Source organism: Triticum urartu, chromosome 7A, assembly GCF_056163025.1.
Source record: "Triticum urartu cultivar PI428250 chromosome 7A, HENAU_Tu73, whole genome shotgun sequence".
Lineage (NCBI taxonomy): Eukaryota > Viridiplantae > Streptophyta > Magnoliopsida > Poales > Poaceae > Triticum > Triticum urartu.
The window spans coordinates 330,809,847-330,827,050 of NC_141879.1; positions in this window are offsets into that span (position 1 = coordinate 330,809,847).

Genomic DNA, 17,204 nt, shown 5'->3' on the forward strand with positions numbered 1-17,204 from the left:
AATTTTACAAATTTTAAAATTTAGTTCATAATTTTTGGAGTTACAGAAATTTACTAAACCTCCAGATTACTACAGACTGTCCTGTTTTAGACAGATTCTGTTTTTCGTGTGTTGTTTGCTTATTTTGATGCATCTATGGCTAGTATCGGAGGGTATGAACCATAGAGAAGTTGGAATACAGTAGATATAGTTCTAATATGAAATTGGAATGAGTTTGAAACAGTACCTAAAGGTAGTGATTTGCTTTATTATACTAACGGATCTCACAAAGTTTTTGTTAAAGTTTTGTGTGGATGAAGTGTTCGAAGAACGAGGAGTTACCGATGTGAGAAGAATAAAGAGAGGCAAGAGCTCAAGCTTTGGGATGCCCAAGGCACCCCAAGTAAATATTCTAAGGATACTCAATCATCTATGCTTGGGGATGCCCCGGTTGGCATCCCATCTTTCTTCTTGAACAATTATCGGTATACCTCGGTTTTTGTTTTGTTCACATGATCTGTGTCCTTTGTGTTTTCCTTTTTTATTTAAGAACCATGATAGTATGAGATGTACCTTCATCAATTTATAGAATACTTCATGTTCTTCACTTATATATTTTAAGTATGATCTTATAGAATTGCTCTTTGAGCTTCACTTAAATCTTTTGAGTATGGTTTTATAGAATGCTTCGTGTGCTTCACTTATACATTTAGAGCTTGGATATTGGTTAGTCTATATTAATTGTAGAATCCTCCATGAACTTCACTTATATCCTTTGGAGTATGAATAATACTATCATCTAAAGCGGGTTTGGAAGAGTGTCAACTTTAGGAACTAGTGATCCCGCTATTCCGAATGAGAAGAATTTTGCTTATGTGTAGAGTAGAAAATTTTCTATGCTTGTAGATCATGAAAAGAATGCTTTATGTGATGGTTATGTTGTTTAATTCATTCATGGTGCTACTGAAAATTATTATGAGGGAGGAATACATGCTTGTAGGAGTTGCAATAATATCAAGCTTCCTCTCTATGTGCTTAAAGTTTCGAAGTTATACTTGTTTTGCCTTCCTATGCTAGTTGATTCTTGTTCTAATAAATTGTGTGCTCACAAAATCCCTAGGCATAGGAAGCGGGTTAGGTTCAAATGTGCTAGTAATATTCTTCAGGATGCTCTCTTTATGTTTCAATTCTTATCTTTTATGTGAGCATCATTGAAATCATCATGCCTAGCTAAAAGGCATTAAAGAAAAGCGCTTGTTGGGAGACAACCCAATATTTACCCTTACTGTTTTTGTGTGCTTACATGATTAATCTACTGTAGTAATCATGTTTTATAGCTTTTGTTTCAATAAAGTGCCAAGTAAGACCTTTGGGAAGACTTGGGTGAAAGTTAATGTGATCTTTCTGTAAAAAACAGAAACTTTGCGCTCACGAGTTTAGCTGCCATTTTTTACAGAAGAGTGAATTGGTGCTAATTCGTTTTGAAGAATATTAATAGACAAATTCCGCACGTCCACCAATTTATTTCATAATTTTTTGAGTAGCATAAGTACGGTTGGTGTTCAGATCATTACAGACTGTTCTGTTTCTGACAGATTCTGTTTCATTGCATAGTTTGCTTGTTTTCTAGTTTCTATGGCTTATATTCCTCAATATAAATTGTAGAAATGATATGGTACAGTGGGCATTGTGTGAGAACAATTATGAACCTTGTCTTTGACAGTAACAAAGTGAATGGTTTACTCTTTATCATACTAACCTATCTCACGAAGTTCCGTTAAGTTTTGTGTGATTGAAGTTTTCAAGCTTTGGGTGAGATATCGATATGAGGAGAATAAGGAGTGGAAAGACCCTAAGCTTGGGGATGCCCAAGACACCCAAAGGTAATATTCAAGGAAGACTCAAGCGCCTAAGCTTGGGGATGCCCCGGAAGCATCCCCTCTTTCGTCTTCAAAACTATCGGTATACCTTACTCGGAGCTATATTTTTATTCGTCACATGATATGTGTTTTGCTTGGAGCGTATTTTCAATTTTACTTGCTGTTTGAATAAAATCATTGGATCCGAATTATTAAACAAAAAAGAATCCTCCCATGGCTTGTTAATTATTTGACTACTCAGTGTCCTTCACTTATATCTTTTGGAGTAGTTTGTCATTTACTCACGTGCTTCACATATATCCTATGAGTAAATGGTTGAATAATTGAATATCATAAATATGAATTTATATACGTTTCATATGCTTATACCATGGGGAGTAATGACTTCGCATAGAACAAGTATAGGTAGTAAACTTATTGAAAGTTAGCAAATGTAGAATTGGTCACTTGAACAATTCATGAAAGAATATTGAAGGAAGAGAGATTTTACATATAAATATACTATCTTGGACATCTTTTGTAATAGTAAGCACTCATTAAAATATGACATGCTAAAAGGTTGATGTCGGACAAGGAAGACAACGTAATGGGTTATGTTTTCTTATATCGAAAATAAAGTATATTGTCTTGGATCATCCAACATGTTGAGCTTGCTTTTCCCCCTCATGCTAGCCAAATTCTTTGCACCAAGTAGAGATACTACTTGTGCTTCCAAACATTCCTTAAACCAATTTTGCCATGAGAGTCCACCATACTGACCTATGGATTGAGTAAGATCCTTCAAGTAAGTTGTCATCGGTGCATGCAATAAAAAATTGCCCTCTAAATATGTATGATCTATTAATGTGGAGAAAATAAGCTTTATACGATCTTGTGGTGTGGAAGAAATAAAAGCGACGAACTGCATAATAAAGGTCCATATCACAAGTGGCAATATAAAGTGACGTTCTTTTGCATTAAGATTTTGTGCATCCAACCATAAAAGCGCATGACAACCTCTGCTTCCCTCTGCAAAGGGCCTATCTTTTATTTTTATCTTCTACCTTATGAAAGAGTCATGGTGATCTTCACATTTCCTTTTTACATTTTATCCTTTAGCAAGCACATTGTGTTGGAAAGATCCTGATATATATATATATATCCAATTGGATGTAAGTTATCATGAACTATTATTGTTGACATTACCCTTGATGTAAAAGTTGGGAGGCGAATCTATAAGCCCCTATCTTTCTCTGTGTCCGATTAAAACTTTGAACCCATAAATATCACATGAGTGTTAGCAATTGTGAAAGATTAAATTATAGTTGAGTATGTGGAGTTTGCTAAATCAAAGCTCTGACATAGACACTTCCTGAAGATAAGATGAATTGCAATTGTTTGATGACTAAGAATATAGTTTGTTAGTTTCAAGAAAGTTTATGATCTATACTTTAACATGTGAATAACTTGTTACTTGATCATGGAAAGCTTTATGAAAACGAGCTACTGTTATGATATATAATGATGCTAGAAAAAGTGACTGGAACTATCATTGATGAAACTTATGCACTTGCTAGCATTCACACTTCATAAATTATTTCTTTTATCATTTACCTACTCGAGGACGAGCATGAATTAAGCTTGGGGATGCTGATACGTCTCCAACGTGTCTATAATTTATGAAGTATTCATGCTATTATATTATCAACCTTGGATGTTTCATATGCATTTATATGCTATTTTATATGATTTTTGGGACTAACCTATTAACCTAGAGCCCAGTGCCAGTTTCTATTTTTTCCTTGTTTTTGAGTTTTATAGAAGAGGAATACCAAACGGAGTCCAATTGACGTGCCATTTTTTGACGATTTTTTATGGACCAAACGAAGACCCCGGAGTAAAAGAGTTGGGCCAGAAGAGTCCCGGGCTGTCCATGAGGGTGGGGGGCGCGCCCACCCCCAGGCGCGTGGGCCTGCCTCGTGGACGACTCGGGCACCTTCTTGACGTGAGACCGACGCCAAAAATTCCTATAAATACATAAACCTCCAGAAAATAACCTAGATCGGGTGTTCCACCGCCAGAAGCCTCTGTATCCACCGAAAACCAATCTAGGCCCTCTCTGGCACCCTGCCGGAGGGGGCCATCATCACCGGAGGGCATGGAGGAGGATCCCGGAGGGGCCATCATCACCATGAAGGCCAAGGACCAGAGGGAGAACCTCTCCCCATCCAGGGGGGAGGCCATGGAGCAGGAAGCACAAGGGGGAGAACCTCTCCTCCTCTCTCTTGTTGGCACCAAAGTGCCATCAAGAGGGGAATCATCGCCGCGGTGATCGTCTTCATCAACATCACCATCATCATCATCATCACCCTCATCTCTTTTATGCGGTCCACTCTCCCGCACCCCGCTGTAATCCCTACTTGAACATGGTGCTTTATGCCACATATTATGATCCAATGATGTGTTGCCATCCTATGATGTTTTGAGTAGATATCTTTTGTCTTTGGGTTGATTGATGATCTAGATTGGTATGAGTTGTATGTTTTACTTTGGTGCTGTCCTATGGTGCCCTCCGTGTCGCGTAAGCATGAGGGATTCCCGCTGTAGGGTGTTGCAATACGTTCATGATTCTCTTATAGTGGGTTGGTGAGTGACTGAAACACAAACCCGAGTAAGGGGGTTGTTGCGTATGGGAATAAAGAGGACTTGATGCTTTAATGCTATGGTTGGGTTTTACCTTAATAATCTTTAGTAGTTGCGGATGCTTGCTAGAGTTCCAATCATAAGTGCATATGATCCAAGTAGAGAAAGTATGTTAGCTTATGCCCCTCCCTCATATGAAACTGCAATAGTGATTACCGGTCTTGTTAACAATTGCCTAGGACAATTCCACACACCGATCCACCATTATTCCATAATCGCTATTTATAATACTTAGTAATATATTTTAACTTTATGATAACAGCACCTACTTTCATATTTTAGCTCCCCAATATCATGCAAGGTTATCCTCTTCATACCCACAACGTAGTTTTATTTCTCGTTTCTAGTTGGAAGCAACCGTTTGGTGTACATAGAGTCGTATCAGTGGCAGATAGGGCTTGAGAGAATATTGATATTACCTTTAGCTCCTTGTGGGTTCGACACTCCATACTTATCACTTCCACCTTTGGAAATTGCTATGATGATTCCCTGCACTTGGAGATTATCAGGGGGCTTCTAGGTGGCCCACGAGGCAGGGGGCGCGCCCAGGGGGTAGGGCGCGCCCTCTACCCTAGTGGACAGTGGGTGGCCCCCCTCTAGTGCTTCCTTCGCCCAATATTATATATATATATATATATATATTCCGAAACTGACTTTCGTGGAGTTTCATGACTTTTGGAGTTGTGCAGAATAGGTCTCTAATATTTGCTCCTTTTCCAGCCCAGAATTCCAGCTGCCGGCATTCTCCCTCTTCATGTAAACCTTGTAAAATAAGAGAGAAAAGGCATAAGTATTGTGACATAATGTGTAATAACAACCCATAATGCAAGAAATATCGATATAAAAGCATGATGCAAAATGGATGTATCACACCGTAAGATCGAACCCATCACAAAGCACCTCTTACCATGGCAAGAAAAAACGATCTAGTTGGCCTAACTAAACCAAAGATTCGAAGAAGAAATACGAGGCTATAAGTAATCATCCATATAAGAGATCAAAAGACTCAAATAACTTTCATGGATAAAAACATAGATCTGATCATAAACTCAAAGTTCATCGGATCCCAACAAACACACCGCAAAAAGAGTTACATCAAATAGATCTCCAAGAGACCATTATATTGAGAATCAAAAGAGAGAGAGGAATCCATCTAGCTACTAACTATGGACCCATAGGTCTACAATGAAACTACTCACGCATTATCGGAGAGGCACCAATGAGGATGATGAACCCCTCCGTGATGGTGTCTAGATTGGATCTAGTGGTTCTGGAACTTACGGCGGCTGGAATTAATTTCCGTCGACTCCCTAGGGTTTCTGGGATATTGTGGTATTTATAGAGCAAAGAGGCGGTGCGGAGGCCACCAAGGTGGGCACAACCCACCTGGGCGCACCTGGGCCCCCCAAGCACGCCCTGGTGGTTTGTGCTCCCCTCGGAGCACCCCTCAGGTACTTTCTTGGCCCATCTGGTGTCTTCTGGTCCACACACAATTCACAAAAAGTTTTGCTGCGTTTGGACTCCGTTTGGTATTGATTTCCTGCGATGTAAAAAACAAGCAGAAAACAACAACTGCCACCGGGCACTATGACAATAGGTTAGTCCCAAAAAGTGATATAAAATGACTATAAAATGATTGTAAAACATCCAAGAATGATAATATAACAGCATGGAGCAATCAAAAATTATAGATACGTTGGAGACGTATCAGGTCTCTGATACGTCCATTTTGCATCATGTTTTCCTACCGTTATTTATGATGTTTTTATCCATAATAATGCTTTTTGGAGTAATTATAATGCCTTTTCTCTCATAATATGCAAGGTATACGCAAAGAGGGAGAATTCCGGCAGCTGGAAATCTGAACCTGGAAAAGCTATGTCAAGCTACCTATTCTGCACAACTCCAAACAAGCTGAAACTTCATGGAGAATTTTTATGGAATATATGGAGAATATTGGAGCAAATAAGTACCAAAGGGGGCCCACCAGGCGGGTAGAACCCACCTGGGCATGCCAGGGAGCCCAGGCGTGCCCTGGTGGGTTGTGCTCGCCCAGGCCCACCTCCGTTGCCCATCTTCTGGTATATAAGTCATTTTGACCTAGAAAAAAATAAGGAGAGGACTTTCGGGATGGAGTTCCACCGTCTCGAGGTGGAACTTAGGCAGGAGCACCTTTGCCCTCCGGCGGAACGATTCCGCTGGGGGAACTTCCCTCCCGGAGGGGGAAATCATCGTCATCATCATCACCAATGATGTCGCTTGAAGCTACGTCGGTATTTCCCCAAGGAGGAAGGGATGATGCAGCACAACGGCGGTAGGTATTTCCCTCAGATACGAAACCAAGGTTATCGATCCAGTAGGAGAACCAAGCAACACAACGTAAACAACCCCTGGACACAAATAACAACCACTCGCGACCCGAGGTGTTAAAGGGGTTGTCAATCCCTTTCGGGTAACGGCGCCAGAATCGGCAAACGGACGTGAGATAAATTTGTAGTAAATCGATAGATCGAATGCCAAATAAAATAAATAGAAATAAAATGCAGCAAGGTATTTTTGTATTTTTGGTTTAGTAGATCTGAAAATAAATGTAAGAGAAAAGTAGATCGCAAAAGCAAACATATGAGAAAGAAAACCCGGGGGCCGTAGGTTTCACTAGTGGCTTCTCTCGAGAAAAATAGCAAACGGTGGGTAAACAAATTACTGTTGGGCAATTGATAGAACTTCAAATACTCATGACGATATCCAGGCAATGATCATTATATAGGCATCACATCCAAGATTAGTAGACCGACTCCTGCCTGCATCTATTGCTATTACTCCACACATCGACCTCTATCCAGCATGCATCTAGTGTGTTAAGTTCACGGAGAAACAGAGTAATGCAATAAGAACAATGACATGATGTAGACAAGATCTATCTATGTAGAGATAGACCCCATCATTTTATCCTTAGTAGCAACGATACATACGTGTCGTTTCCCTTTCTGTCACTGGGATCAAGCACCATAAGATCGAACCCACTACAAAGCACCTCTTCCCATTGCAAGATAAATAGATCAAGTTGGCCAAACAAAACCCAAATACCGGAGAAAAATATGAGGCTATAAGCAATCATGCATATAAGGGATCAAAGAAACTCAAATAACTTTCATGGATATAAAAAGATAGATCTGATCATAAACTCAAAGTTCATCGGATCCCAACAAACACACCAAAAGGAGTTACATCATATGGATCTCTAAGAGACCATTGTATTGAGGATCAAGAGAGAGAGATGAAGCCATCTAGCTACTAACTACGGACCCGAAGGTCTACAAAGAACTACTCACGCATCATCGGAGAGGCACCAATGGAGGTGGTGAACCCCATCCGAGATGGTGTCTAGATTGGATATAGTGGTTCTGGACTCTGCGGCGGCTGGATGAATATTTCATCGACCCCCCTATGGTTCTGGGATTTTTGGGGTATTTATAGAGCAAAGAGGGGGTCCCGGGGGGCACCTGAGGTGGGCACAACCCACCAGGGCGCGCCTGGGCCTCCTAGCGCGCCCTGGTGGGTTGTGCCCCCCTCGGAGCACCCCCCAGGCGCAGCTAGGGCCCGCTGTGTTCATTTTGGCCCATAAAAATTCTCCATGAAGTTTCGTGGCATTTGTACTCCGTCTGATATTGATTTTCTGTGATGTAAAAAACACGGAAAAAACAGAAACTTGCACTTGGCACTTTGTCAATAGGTTAGTTCCAAATAAAAGATATAAAATGACTATAAAATGATTATAAAACATCCAAGATTGATAATATAACAGCATGGAACAATAAAAAATTATAGATACATTGGAGACGTATCAACATCCCCAAGCTTAACTCCTACTCGTCCTCGAGTAGGTAAGTAATAAAAACTGAATTTTTGATGTGGAATGCTGCCTATCATGTCATATCATTTCTTTTCTTTATAGCATGGACAATTGGACTTTTAGTTGTTCAAAGAAATAGTCTAGTTTTGACATGATAATTTAGATACTCAAGCATATCAACAAGCAACCATGTCTTTCAAAATATCAATGCTAAAATAAGTTATCCCTAGCCCATCATGCTCAAACATTGATCCATTCATGAAACACACTCGAATATTAGCTACACCCAATACTTAAGTACGATCATATTGCCTCCTAGTTGGTGCTTTTATAAGAGAAGATGGAGACTCAAAATAAAAATTACATAAAGTAAAAGAAAGGCTCTTCGCAGAGGGAAGTAGGGATTTGTAGAGGTGCCAGAGCTCAAAGCGAAAAACTTAGAGATAGAAACATTTTGGGAGGTGTATCCATCCCACCAACGAAACCGACTTAGAGTTCCCAGTAATTTCCATGCATAGATATATCATAGGCGGTTCCCAAACAGAAAATAAAGTTTATTCCTTTTTCCACCATACTTTCACTTTCCATGGCTACCCGTATCCATGGTTGCCCTCCATACCAACACTCCCCAAGGAATTTGTTATTTGACAACATAAAGTAAATTCATTTTTTTTGCATTTCGGGACTAGGCATCCCTAATACCTTTGCCTTACTCTCGTGCAATGACAAGTGAATAAACACTCATCTTGAGAATAACACATCTAGCATGGAAAATATTAGCCACCCTCACCGCTCCGCGAGCGAAACAAACACACAAAATAGAAGTTTATTTTGAAATTAGAGATGGCACATGCAAATTTTCTTAGAACGGCAAAAGAATACCGCATATAGGTAGATATAGTGGACCCATGTGGCAAAACTGGGTTAAAGGTTTTTGGATGCAGAAGTAGTGATCATACTTAGTGCAAAATGAATGCTAGCAAAAGATTGGGAAGCGACCAACTAAGAAACAGATAATCTCATAAGCAAGCATTAAGCATAAATGCACCACAAGTAGGATGTAATTTCATTCTATGACTATTGACTTTCGTACTTGCATAGGGAATCACAAACCTTAACACCAACATTCTTACTAAAGCATAATTACTCACCAACATAACTCACATATCACATCATCATATCTCAAAACTATTACTAAGAATCAATTTTATTTCGTCCAATGATCTTCATGAAAGTTTTTATTATATCCTTCTTGGATATCTATCACTTTGGGACTAATTTTTATGTATTTCTTTTGACAAGCTCCAATAAGTGAATATCATGAGCATAATAAATTTTTCTTTCTCTCAAATTAATTTAAGTGAAGCAAGAGATAATTTCTTGAAAATTTTACTAACTCTCAGATAAATCTAAGTGAAGCAAGAGAGAATTTATTCAAAAATTCTAAAGCACATCATGCTCAAAAAGATATAAGTGAAGCACTAGAGCAAGTCCATAGCTCATAAAAATTTAAGTGAAGCATAGAGAGCAATTCTAACAAGTCATGACATAATTTTGGCTCTCTCAAATAGGTGTGTCCATCAAGGATTGATGACTTAAAAAACAAAATAAAAAAAGCAAATACTCATATCATACAAGACGCTCCAAGAAAAACACATATCATATGACGAATAAAAATATAGTCTCGAGTAAAATACCGATGGTCGTTGGAAGAAAGCGGGGATGCCACTCGGGGCCATCCCCAAGCTTAGTTGGTTGCTCATTTTTGGATAATAGCTTGGGATGCTGGGGCATCCCCAAGCTTAGGCTCTTCCATCCTTCCTTCATCCATCGTAAGATAACCCAAAACTTGAAAACTTCAATCACACAAAACTCAACAAAACCTTCGTGAGATCCGTTAGTATAAGAATAATAAATCACTACTATAAGTACTCTATCAAACCAATTCATATTTTGTTTTTGTATTATATCTATTGTATTCCAACTTTTCTATGGCAAAAACTCATCAAAGAAAACCATAGAGCCATCAAAATAAGCACACAACACAAAGAAAACAGAATCTATCAAAACAGGACAGTCTGTAGCAATCTGACTATTTAGAATACTTCTGTAAATCCAAAAATTCTGGAAGATTAGGAAGGCCTGAGAAATTTGTATATTGATCTACTGCAAGTGGAATGGGTATTTTATCGCTCTCCGGTAAAAATGAAAATTAATTTCGTGAGTGTAAAAGTTTCTATTTTTTCAGCAAGATCAAACAATTATCACCCAAGAAGATCCTAAATGCTTTACTTGGCACAAACACTAATTAAAACATAAAAAACACAATCATAACAGTAGCATAATTGTGCTAACACACAAAAAGGAAGCAAAAAGCAAAAATAAAATTTGTTCATTGGGTTGCCTCCCAACAAGCGCTATAGTTTTATGCCCTTAGCTACGAATAAAGCAAGGATCTAAGTTTTGTCATCTTTGGTTCGAGATCCATAAGATGCCCTCATGATTGATTCATAAGGTGGTTTAATTCTAGTTCTAGGAAAGTGTTCCATACCCTTCCTCAAAGGAAATTGGAACTTAATATTGCCTTCTTTCATATCAATCACGGCACCGATAGTGCGTAAAAAGGGGTCTACCAAGAATAATGGGCAAGACGGATTGCAATCAATATCAAGAACAATAAAATCTATGGGCACATAATTCCTATTTGCAAGAATATTAACATCATTAATTCTTCGCATAGCCTTTTTAATAGTATAATCCGCCAAGTGCAAATTCAAAGAACATTCTTCAAGATTAGTAAGACCAAGCACATCACATAAAGATATTGGAATTGTAGAAACACTAGCACCCAAGTCACACAAAGCGAAACACTCATAATTTTTAATCTTGACTTAGATAGTAGGTTCCCATTCATCATGCAATTTTCTAGGAATTAAAACTTCTAATTCCAATTTTTCTTCAAGAGCTTTCATCATAGCATCAACAATATGTTTAGTAAAAGCTTTATTTTGTTCATAAGCATGGGGTGAATTTATCATGGATTGCAACATAGAAATACAATCAATCAAAGAGAAACTATCATAATTAAAGTCTTTGTAATCCAAAAGAGTGGGCGCATCACTAGCTAAAGTTTTGACCTCTCCAAACCCACTTTCATCAATTTTCTCAACAAGATTTTCACCATCCGAAATATTGGGACGCCTTCTACCTAAAGTTGACTCTTCTCCAGTCCCTTTTTCATCAATCTTAACTTTACTAAATAAGGAATCAATAGAAGAAACACCAATCATTTTAAAATCTTCATCACTTTTATGAAAGAAATTACTAGAAAATGCTTTTTCTAAAAATTCTCTTTTAGCTCTAAGCATTGCGGTTCTTTTCTTACTTTCATCCATAGAAACATAAAGAGCTTTAATTGATTCATCTACTTTAGGCACAACAATTTTCATCTTGAGATTTTCCACATCATGAGCAATTCTGTCAACACTTCTAGACAAATCATCAATCTTACTCAACTTTTCTTCTATGGAAGTGTTGAAAACTTTTTGAGTATTGATAAATTATTTAATATTATTCTCAAGATCAGAGGTGTTCCTATTATTATTATAAGATTGATTTCCATAGGAACTACCATAATTATTAGATGAATTACTAGGAAAAGGCCTATGATTAAAATTACCTCTATAAGCATTGTTGTTGAAATTATTTCGAGAGAAAAAATTCACATCTATGGCATCACTATTTTGATCAATCAAAGTAGACAAAGGCATATCATTAAGATCAATAGGAGCACTTATACTAGCAACCAATTTCACAAGAGCATCAACTTTTTCGCTCAAAGAAGAAATTTCTTCAACCGAATTAACTTTTTTACTAGCAGGAACTCTTTCGGTATGCCATTGCGAATTATTTGTCATGATATTATCAAGAAATTTGGTGGATTCACCCAAAGTAATTTCCATAAAAGTACCACACGCGGCGGAATCTAAAATATTAAGAGAAATAATATTCAACCCCGCATAAAAAATTTGTATGATCATCCAAAGATTTAACCCATGAGCTGGGCAATTCCTTAGCATCATTTTCATCCTTTCCCAAGATAGTGAAACATGCTCATGTTCAAGTTGCTTAAAATTCATGATCTGGGTTCTAAGGGAAATATTTTTTGTGGGAGGAAAGTACTTAGTGATAAAAGCATCTTTGCACTTATTCCAAGAATCGATACTATTTGCAGAATCACGCAAAGAAAACGGAAATAATTTCATATTGACCACATCATTGCCCACATCTTTTTTCTTTTGCATATCGCATAATTCCACGAAGGTATTAAGATGGGACGCGGCATCCTCATTAGGAGTACCAGAAAATGGGTATTTCATAACAAGATTCAGCAAAGCAATATTGATATCACAAGACTCCGCACTAGCGGCGGGAGGAGCAAGCGGAGTGCCAATAAAATCATTGTTGTTGGTATTTGAGAAATCACATAACTTGGTGTTCTCTTGAGTCATGATGAATACACAACAAGATTGCACTCAAAAACAGACCCCATCGTTTTATCGTTAGTAGAAATGATACATACGTGTCATCTCCCTTTCTGTCACTGGGATCAAGCACTGTAAGATCGAACCCACTACAAAGCACCTCTTCCCATTGCAAGATAAATAGATCAAGTTGGCCAAAAAATCCAAATATCGGAGAAGAAATGCGAGGCTATAAGCAATCATGCATATAAGAGATCAAAGAAACTCAAATAACTTTCATGGATATAAAAAGATAGATCTAATCATAAACTCAAAGTTCATCTGATCCCAACAAACCCACCACAGAAGAGTTACATCTTATGGATCTCCAAGAGACCATTGTATTGAGGATCAAGAGAGAGAGAGAGAGAGAGAGATGAAGCCATCTAGCTACTAGCTACGGACCGAAGGTCTACAAAGAACTACTCACACATCATCGGACCAATGGAGGTGGTGAACTCCACCTGAGATGGTGCCTAGATTGGATCTGGTGATTCTGGACTCTGCGGCGGCTGGATGAATATTTCATCGACTTCCCTAGGGTTCTGAGATTTTGGGGGTATTTTTAGAGCAAAGAGGCGGTCCAGGGGGCACCCGAGGTGGGCACAACCCACCAGGGCGCGCCTGGGCCTCAGGGCCAGTTGTGTTCCTTTTGGCCCATAAAAATTCTCCGTAAAGTTTCGTGGCATTTGGACTCCATCTGATATTGATTTTCTGCGATGTAAAAAACACAGAAAAAACAGGAACTGGCACTTGGCACTATGTCAATAGGTTAGTACCAAAAATGATATAAAATGACTATAAATGATTGTAAAACATCCAAGATTGATAATGTAACAACATGAAACAATAAAAAATTATATATACGTTGGAGACGTATCAACCAACAACTCCCCCATATTGGGGGGGGGGGGCAATCTCCATAAAAATCTTCAACAACACCATCTCATCTCAAACCCTAGTTCATATCTTGTGTTCAATCCTGTTACCAGAACTATAGATTGGTGTTGATTACATCTTGTAGTTGATTACTATATGGTTTGTTTGGTGGAAGAATATATGTTCATATCCAATGTGCTATTTAATACCCCTATGATCTTGAGCATGATTATTATTTATGAGTAGTTACTTTTGTTCTTGAGGTCACGAGAGAAATCATGTTGCAAGTAATCATGTGAAATTGAAATGTGCTCGATATTTTGATAGTATGTATGTTGTGATTCCCTTAGTGGTGGCCTGTGAACGACGACTATAACACTTCACCATATTTGGGCCTAAAGGAATGCATTGTGGAGTAGCAATTAGATGATGGGTTGTGAGAGTGACAGAAGTTTAAACCCTAGTTTATGCGCTATTCCGTAAGGGGCCGATTGGATCCAAAGTTTAATGCTATGGTTAGAATTTATTCTTAATACTTTTCTCGTAGTTGCGGATGCTTGCGGGAGGGTTAATCATAAGTAGGAGGTTTGTTCAAGTAAGAACAACACCTAAGTACCGGTCCACGCACATATCAAATTATCAAAGTAGCGAAAACAAATCAAACCAACATGGTGAAAGTGACTAGACGGAAATCCCGTGTACCCTCAAGAACGCTTTGCTTATCATAAGAAACCATTTTGGCCTGTCCTTTGCCTCAAAAGGATTGGGCTAACTTGCTGCACTTTTGCTACTATTATCGTTACTTGCTCGTTACAAATTATCTTGCTATCAAACTACTCTGCTACTTACAATTTTAGCACTTGCAGACATTACCTTGCTGAAAACCACTTGTCATTTCCTTCTGCTCCTCGTTGGGTTCGACACTCTTACTTATCGAAAAGAGCTACAATTGATCCCCTATACTTGTGGGTTACCAGTCTCTACCAATTTAGTTGCTTGTATAATTGCATTCGCCGCTGCATATACCTGAGAGGGCCTGCAATGTTTCCTAGCAAAGAGAGCTTCGTTTCGAGATTTCCAAAGGCACCATAGAAAAATATATAAGTTAGAAAAAATAATCAGTGGATGGCCTGAGTTAAGCAAGGTTTGGATCATGTCAGAAATAGAATGATTACTTGTAGCATGGATTTCAATTCTAATAAAACATGGTGAGAAAAACCAGGCCGCTTTAGAGAAAGAGCAAAGGAAAAGCATGTGCATTTGTATTTCCACATTTGGAGCAATTTTCATTTATGTATTTAGAGAATTTACTTGCTCTCTTACCTGTAGGAAGCACTTTCCTAAGAATCCTCCAAGCAAATGTATGTACTCTTGGTGCCATCAGTTTGTCTTGCCAAAGTTGGTTTAGAAGAGCAATGATTTGTGGATGAGCCTCTTTCGGTCGTGTCTAGCAGACAGGTCAAGGTTATTGAAGCAATGCTTATATGCACTTTTGGTGGAGAAGTTTCCCGCAGGTGTTAGTTTCCAAATTAAAGCATGTTGCCCAGCAGTAGCGACTATAGGAGTATGAATAATACTATCGGCTATCTCATGAGTGAACAAAGTGTTAGTTAGATCAACATTCCAAACTTTTTTGATTTGCCAACCAAAGATCTTTAACAATAGCAGGATAGACAAAAGTGTGCTCTTGTATAATGTGATGATCATAAATTTCTTCCCATCTTGAAAACCAAGGAGACCTCCACAAAGAACTATTATCATCTATAACTAGCAGAAGATGGTAAATAGCGTTTTTGTTAGCCACTGCACTCACACTGTTCATTCGGAAAGTAAGTCCTCCTAAAGATTGTTCTCCCCAACCCAAGTTCAAGACGGCCTACCTAAGAGTACAAAAGATGGACAACCAAAAAGCGAGTAACGAGTAAGAGAGTGGCGGGTGACTAGCCCTACCCTCTGTCTTCCTGAGAAAGATAGGTTGGTACCTCTGCCTGTGAAAAGAAGAGAGAGACCACTTTAAGAAAGGTTGTCCACAAAAGACAAGTACTGGCTGAAATTAAGAGAGGTTTTACCTTTAGAATTTCAGCCCAGAAAGTTGATTTTGGCTTGTTTCCTTTGGCTCTCCAAATGGACGTGTCATGGTGATACTTAGCCTTGAGGATCAAAGCCATCTAACTATTTGGTTCTTTTTCCAACCTCCATGTGACAGAAAGAATAAGTCCTTGATTAATTATTAAGGTCATCTCCAAGGTCAAAGCTGAATTTAGTATGTTAGGTGCACGTGCACTACCATAAGACATCACCTGAAGACCTTTGTCTTTGCTAGGTGCCCATGCACTGCCATCAAAAAAATTCAAGGGTTTTCAAACTATTCTTTTTGAACGTCGACATAATTCATCTCCATCTCTCTCATACTCTGTAAAAACAAACATATATATATATATATACACCTTGTATTATAACGGGCCCAGGAAGATGATCCCTCCAGACCTCTCAGGCCCTCTCAATAAAACAAGTTACAATGTCCTTTGTGGTCCATTTCACTTCATGATCAAGCACACATGTGCATATCCTTGCTGTTTTTTAGCAGTCGAATGATTCTTGTTTTTAAGTTTGACAACTTTATTTAAATGATTATCATATCCTTTACAAGAACTGGAACCGGGAAATAAGGGGTGTGGTTCGCCTAGACCTCTCAGGCCCTCTGAATAAAACAAAATCGAGCAAGTTCGTGTGAATCTACATTTGCTTCTCGCCCCTGGTGCATAATCCTTGCCCTTCCAAAGCTTGTCATCAAATTCCGGCAATCATAAGTGCCAACCGCCCCTGAAGTGCGGTACTCCGATGGGTTCTTCACGGCTTGAACAATTTTCATTGAGTCTCTCCACCGCAAGGGAGTGGATGTCCAATTTTCTACTAACTGCAGGCCCATCAGTAATGCTTCAGCTTCCATCGTTGGAATGTCCAATCTTGACTGCTTGTACCTGCATGAAGCAAGAATGAAGCCCCAAATGATTCATGAAGAATAGCCCATGGGCCCCGTTGTCTCCATCAATGTGAAATGAAGTGTCCTTGTTGAGCTTCACACTGTTGGACGTGGATCAAGTCCATTTATGAACTTGGCGCCGGTGCACGATCCTCCCGAGCAATGGAGTTTGCGGCTATCGTTCGATGAGTGAGCAAGGGGATCTCGTTTTTACCTCAGGAAAATGCTTCAACACTCCCACCAGATAAACAAGCAAGAAACCATTATAATTCCTTGATGTTGATTAGAGCCTCGGCTTTTAGCAGCTTCCTCGTGTTAGTTATCAAGTCCACCCACACTTATCCAAAGTACCAATAGAAACAAAATGCAATGATGTTTTCTTTGTTGGAAATGGCATGGGGTTAGGATATAACCATTTTTAAATA